Source organism: Anser brachyrhynchus (genome assembly GCF_964034855.1).
Source record: "Anser brachyrhynchus genome assembly, chromosome: 22".
NCBI lineage: Eukaryota > Metazoa > Chordata > Aves > Anseriformes > Anatidae > Anser > Anser brachyrhynchus.
Window position 1 is genome coordinate 7,078,428 of NC_137715.1, and position 7,110 is coordinate 7,085,537.

The following is a 7,110-nucleotide window of genomic DNA, read 5'->3' on the forward strand; positions in this document are numbered from 1 at the left end:
TTCCCTGTGCTGCTCCTTTCTCCCAAAATCACTGGGAGGGGTGGCAAAGAGCTGCCCAAGCTGTCCTTGCAATTTTGGGAGTCAGCAACAGGCTCTCCTGAGGCTGGGCCACCACCTTTGCCTTGTCTGGGAGGGAGCCTGGCGCCGTGCCCTGGGGACAGGGCCTGAGAGGGGATGGCTCCAGGTGAAGTCCCTTGACAGGGAGCATCCTCCTTCCCCTGGGGGCTGACGGGGGTGGCACTGTGCCCTGAACCCCAGGTGGGTGGGAGGAGCGGGGATGGGGTTGGAAGGGACCTCTGGGTCCAGCTGGTCCAAGCCTTTGCTCAAGCAGTGCCACCTTGAGCAGGTAGTCCAGGACCACGTCTGGGGGTTCTGAATCCCCCCATGGAAGGGAGACCCCCAGCCTCTCCGGGCTCAGTCACCCGCAGGGTAAAGATATGCTTCCTGGTGTTCAGAGCATGCCTCCTGCGTTTCAGCTTGTGCCTGGCACTGGGCATCACAGGAAAGAGCCTGGCTCTGTCCTCACTGCACCCTTCCTCTGTTCATCTATATACGTTTATATGTGGACCCTTTGAGACTCAGTGCTCTGACTGCCCTAGGATAGATGCTTCAGTCCCTTCACTTTCATGGCCTTCTGCTGGACTGCAAACCTGCTGGGGGTTCTCTCTGCCCCTTCGCCCACATCGTCATCGTTAATGGAGGTGCTGAGCAGGACTGGCCCCAGCATTGACCCCGGCGTACTCTGCTAGTTGCCGGCCTCCACTTAGGTGTTGCACCACTGATGGCCATCCCCTGGGCTCTGCCCTTCAGTCAGTTTTTGATCCACCTCAGTCTGCCCATCCAGCCCACGCATCACCAGCTTGTCTACGCGGGGACACTGTCGAAGGCCTTGTGAACGTCCAGGCAGGCGATATCCACTGCTCTCTCCTTGTCTGCCAGGTCAGCTGTTTCACTGCAGAAGCTCAAGTTGGTTAAGCATGACTTCCCCTTGGTGAGTCTACGCTTACTATTCCTGATTATTTTCTTACCCTCTGCATGCCTGGAAATGGCTTCCAGGTTTAGCTGCCCCAACACCTTCCCAGGGACTGGGGTGAGGCTGACTGACTTGTAGTTCCCCAGGTCCTCCTTCCTGAAAACAGGAGTGACACTTGCTTTTCTCCAGTCTTTGGGCACTTCTCCAGCCACCGTGATCGTTCAAAGATTATCGAGAGTGGTCTCAGTGTGACATCTGCTTGTTCCCTTGGCACTTGTGTGGTGCATCCCATTAGGGCCTAAGGATTTATGTATGTCCAGTTTGCTTAAGTGTTCTTTGATATGATCCTCTTTCACCGAGGGTGCACCTTCCTTGCTCCAGCTTTTCCTGCTCTCTGGGACCTGTGATTCCTGAAGGCCAGTCTTGCTGGTAAGGACTGAGGCACTCAGTCTGTCTCCCTGTCCTGTGTAACCAGGTCTCCTGCTTCATTCAGCAGTGAGCCTGTAGTTCCCCAGCCTTCCTCTTGTCATCAATGTACTTACAGAAGCTGTCCTTGTTGTCCTTGACATCTCTGGATAGATTTAATTCCATTTGAGCTTTAGTTTTCTTAACTTCATCCTTAGCTGCTCAGTGTCTCTGTTCCTTCCACATTACTTGTCCTTGCTTCCACCTTGAGCTTGGAGGATGTGATCCTTGAATCAGAACCAGCTTTTTCAGGCCCCTCTTCCCTCCAGGAAACGCATCATGGTTATTCCCAGTGCTGCATGCATTAGTATACAGGCATGTGAAAGCGGCTCCCCAGGACACTGAGTTCCTAGAAATGGTGTGGGGGATTTCTCTGTAATGGTGCCTTGTGGGCACCTCCTTGCTAATAGCCAAGTGCTGGAGGTGACCCTGCTTGAGCCTCATGTTGCTGACTTTATGATTCCCTCCCTCTCACATCACCTCGAGCCCTTTGCTCAGAAACCCTGCCTGTCCCTCCCTCACAGAGCCGCTGGTTGTCCTCTCTCCCCTTACTCTTACTTCAAAGCCCTCCTTTTGCATCCAGCCGTCCCTGGGGACTCTGGTCTCCTAGTTCCTGTGCCAACTCTGCAACCAGCAGGGCTGGAGGGGGGCCAGAAACTGCAGTGTGACCTCAAACCTTACCCTAAGGAGGCAGCTTGGGCAAAAATCAGGATTTAGGAGCCCAGGTCTGCTCTGTTCTAATCTTTTCCTGCCCTCAGTGATGCTGAGCAGCATCTGGAGAGGAGCTGGTGGCTGCACTCACTCTATTTATTTATTCAGTTTGTTTATTTATTTATTTGCAGTTTACTTGCTGCAATAAACCCACCTTTCATGTTTACGCTGGGCTGGAGGCTGCTCTTTCTCAGCTGAAGCTGGAGGGCTTGCAAAAAATCCCTCCTTTGTGTACAAAAAAGACAGGATCTCCTGGAGAGACTCCAGAGGAGGGCCACGAAGATGGTACGGGGCCTGGAGCATCTTCCCTGTGAGGAAAGGCTGAGAGACCTGGGTCTGTTCAGACTTGAGATAAGAAGACTAAGAGGGGATCTTATTAATGTTTACAACTATCTTAAGTGTGGGAGACAGAGGGATTTGGCCAACCTCTTTCCAGTGGTTTGTGGGGACAGGCCAAGGGGCAGAGGCCACAAAATGAAGCACAGGAAGTTCCACACCAACACGCGAAAGAACTTCTTCACGGTGAGGGTGATGGAGCACTGGAACAGGCTGCCCAGGGAGGTTGTGGAGTCTCCTTCTCTGGAGATATTCAAGGCCCATCTGGATGCCTACCTGGGCAACCTGCTCTAGGGAACCTGCTTTGGCAGGGGGGTTGGACCCGATGATCTCTGGAGGTCCCTTCCAACCTCTGTGATTCTGTGAAAGGCACCGGGGTCTGAATGGTGCAGCCCTGTGCCTGCTGCTGGGCTGAGGCTGTGCAAAATAATGCTTGAGGCATGCATGGGACCCTCCTCTGGGACCTTCCTCTTCCTCCACCAGCTGCTTCTCCTCATGCCCTCCCTGCTGTGCGCTCCTGGGAGCTGGAGGTGAGGCTGTGAGGGGGTAAGAGGAAAGCATTATTTTTATTAAACAGAACTAAATCCACCCACTCTCACAACCACTGTGGGGACCGCTGCTGGACTGACAACAGCAAACCCGCTTTCAGAGAGTTCGCTATTCCCTGCGGGAAGCTGATGGTCACCGTGGGAGGAGCCTTCAGTAGCAGAACTTGTCACGCTGCTGCAGCCCCCAGAAATGGTAGCCAAGCCCAGGTGCCAGTGGTCCCTTGGTCGGGGATTTCATGGCTCTTATCTGTTCTTCTCTTGGGCTAATGGGGAAGGATGCTGTGACCTTCCTGTCTTGCTATCGCCGTATGGACCCTCTTGCTGACGAGGCCTTATCGGCACCCAGGCCTGGCTCATGTTTTTGTGGCAAGAGCCTGTTCCTGTTAACAATGTCAATTGCTGACGGCTGCTTCTGGGTACATTTGACCACGGGAAGCTAGCAAGCAGGAGACTGCTGCAGTATTGTGGAGCTGTAGCGTGCTCTGCCCAGGGCTCTCTCTTTCTCCTTGTTGAAAACAGCGGATGTATGGCAGGAAAGGGAATCCAGAAGGAACTTGACTTGGGAGCTGGTGTGCAGACCTCCACTCAGAGCACTGGGTAGTGCTCTCAGGGAGCCACCAGGTCCTCCCCTTGTGATGCAAATTAACATTATCATTGCTGTAGGACATTCCTAGCAGGGTCCAACCACGGCTCTTCAGAGGCTGTGTCACGCAGCTCCTGACAGAGTCCATCTACCTGCTGTCTCTTCCCATAAATGACGTTTTCAGCAGCAGAAGTGAACTCACCACTATACAGAACCTGGTGAAGACAGCTGTGACAACCACACTTCTCACTCCCGATGATGGGTTCTGGCTGCATTCACAAGTCATGCTGGTTTTGAGTTGGAGAAGCAGCTCCTTAGAAACACACAAACATACTCCATGTTCTGTCCACGGTTTTTGTCTTCCATTTCCAGGGAAACAGAGGCACTGAGCAACCCTCTTTTCCTCCACTACTCTAAGTGCTTCTCTTGATACTCACATACATCATATCCTAATTTCTACCCATTAGTATCATCTGTTCCATGTTTTCTTCATTATACAGACTCTGGCTGATCTGAACTCACACACATCCCCTGGGAACAGAGCAGAATGCCTTCAAGCTGCAGATGATAAGCAAACACTAAGTTACATATAATCAATCCCTTGATGAGCTATTTACCATGTGACATGACCAAAATACTTCTGGTTGGGAACTATGTTTATCTTAGTCTGTTTTTTCAAACTACCCACAGCCCTGAAAATCCATGTCAAAGTGTTCAGACATAAGCTTTCTCTCTATAATCTTGCCTATTGCTTCAGGATTGCCTGTACTTTACATTGCAAATACTGATTTACCTACTGAAGAAGCTTAGTTATTGACAGAAGCCTGTGTCCCACAGCACACATTTCTTCTTCCACTGCTTCCCTTGGCTTTACACAGAACAATGAACACTTGTCAGAGGAAGCAACAGACTAAATGAAGAGTGGAGTTATACCTGGAACTCATTACAATCACCAAGAAATTCAGCAGCACTGAAAATAGAAATCCAATTTCAGCACCTGTGAGGAAATGAATTAGTAAGTGATCCTTTGATCAAGACCAACTCTCTCTCCAGTTCACCTTCACTTCAGCCACACCACTTCACAAATTTGTGTACCTACACAAAGCATTAGATATCTTCTAGCAAGATACAAAGGAAAAGTGATGCAGTTGGAGAGCCTTGAGAAATGGTTCTCTTCCGTATCACAAAGACTCTTGGGTCCAGCTCCCCAGAGGTACATGAGGTACAGTTAGCTGTCTGAATACCCTCAAAGTTCTGGATCTGAATCCTTCTGTGACAAGTTATCACAAATATCTCATGTTTATTTTGGGCTGCAAAATCTAGGCATGATTATTTGGACAAGCAAATATTCCCTGGGTAGCACTAACATCAAGAAATACATCAAGAAAAATTTCTCTGTGGAATCCCTCCCTCCTGCAAATTTGGGGGAGGCGGGGGAACAAAAGAGAATAGGAGTATGATTTCCTGCTTGTGTATTTTTCTGTGAATTGAAATCAATCAAGAAAACAAACCTGAGCCTAAAGTCAACCTGAATGTAAAAAATTAGCATCAGGCAAATATTGAAGAAGATTATTTGAATGTGTAATTTCTAGAATGCTTTTTTTTAAGGACTATTACACCAGGAAGTGAACAGCTACCAAGTAATTTGGATTGTCAGATAAAAGCCTTCATGCATCACAAATAAAACACCAGAAGACTGGTGAGAGAAGACATGCGGAGTATGAGGAATTGGTAGCAACAGATGCAAAGACATTTAAATTAAGACGGAAGATGTAAGTAATAAAGGAGGTGTTTATGAAAAGGAAAAGAACATCAGTAATACCTGAATCGCAACACACTCATCTCTCAGCACGGCACAGCTGTGACTTGCTGTCTTATTCCAAGATGTTAGACACACAGCTCTCCAAATCGGTTTTACTATTGTAACAGGCCCCATCCTTAAGACAAATTACACATGAGAAAATTGTGTTGTTGAAATTCTTTATTAAGTTAAGCTCAAGTCAAACAGGAGATCCGTCCCTCCCCTCGACAGGGAAGATCTGTCAGGAGCGAGCCCTGACCCTTCCGGCAGCCTGTGTCAGCTCCACGGAGACCCTGGTGCCCACGAACAAAGGAGCACGCAGGGGGACGGCTCCGGCAGCCCCTGGCCCTGCCATGGCCTCCTCAGCCTCTCCCCGGCCGCCCTGCCCCTCGCCCCCATGGGTGCCCAGGACGCTTCAGGCACCGAGCGCCGCCATGGCGGCTGCCTGAGGCAGCGGGCTCGAGCCGAGGCGGTACCCGCAGCCGGCGGCCCTGCCGCCATCTTGCTCCAGAACCTGTCAGTTTTCCACCCAATTTCCCAACCTTTTCCACACATTTTTCCCAGCCTTTTCCACTAAATTTCCCCAGACTTTTCTCTCGATGCCCCCCCCGCTCCCCCCCCCAGCTTCTTCCAGGGCTCCCGTGGCAGTTTGCCGCTCGCTGAGGGTAGAAGGCGGCATCCCCGACGCGTGTCGGGGAGCTGGCGCGGGGCGGCCCGTTGGGGCCGGGCGCCATGTCCTGCCCGCAGGACGGGCACGGAGGCTGCCTCGGCCCCGGGGAGCCCGCCCGGGCGGCGGCTGCACTGTGCATGCGGGGCCGAGGGGGGGCAGCAGGCGCCTGCCTTTCTCCGAGGGAGCCGGCTGGAGCCGGGGCGGGGGGCTGAGGGTCGCGGTGGGCAGCGCACCCCGCTCGGCCTCCACAGCCCGGGCAGCCACGTCCAAGCTAGAATCACAGAATCATTACGGTTGGAAAAGACCTCCAAGATCATCTGGTCCAACCATCACCCTGCCACCAATGTCACCCAATAACCATGTCCCTAAGCACCACGTCCAACCTTTCTTTTAACACCCCCAGGGACGGTGATGCCATCACCTCCCTGGGGAACCTGCTCCAATGCCTGACTGCTCTTTCTGAGAAGAAGTGTCTCCTAATTTCCAACCTGAACCTCCCCTGGCACATCTTGAAGCTGTTCCCTCTAGTCCTATCACTAGTTACCTGTGAGAAGAGGCTGACCCCCAGCTCCCCACAACTTTCCACAAGCTCCCCCTGGCACCCCAACCCAGGGCTGCCGTGTGAGCTCTGCGCCGTGCTCACTGATGGCAACGCTGCAGGACCGAGATCCCCTCAGACGGCCTGTGAAACAACACCCTGAGTGAAAGGGGACACAGCTCAGTCCTCCCCGGTTGCCCCCATCTCCTGCCCTGCTGTCACTGCTCTCATCCCACCTCAGTGTGGCCAGGATACGGTCCCCTTGGCCTCGTCTCTGCCTTTCTTGGCAATACAACCCCCAAGCTGTCCCTCATGTCACCTCCTTCCAGCCCTGCCCTGGCCAGCCTGCTGCTCTGGTGGCACTTGCCCTTGGCATGGGGCACCCCCTAACCCAGCAGGGATTGCTGGGCCCTTTGTGATAACAGCCTGGCCTCTACCTTGCCCAGCGGGCAGCCTGGGGCTTGTCCTAGGACCCATCTCCCTCT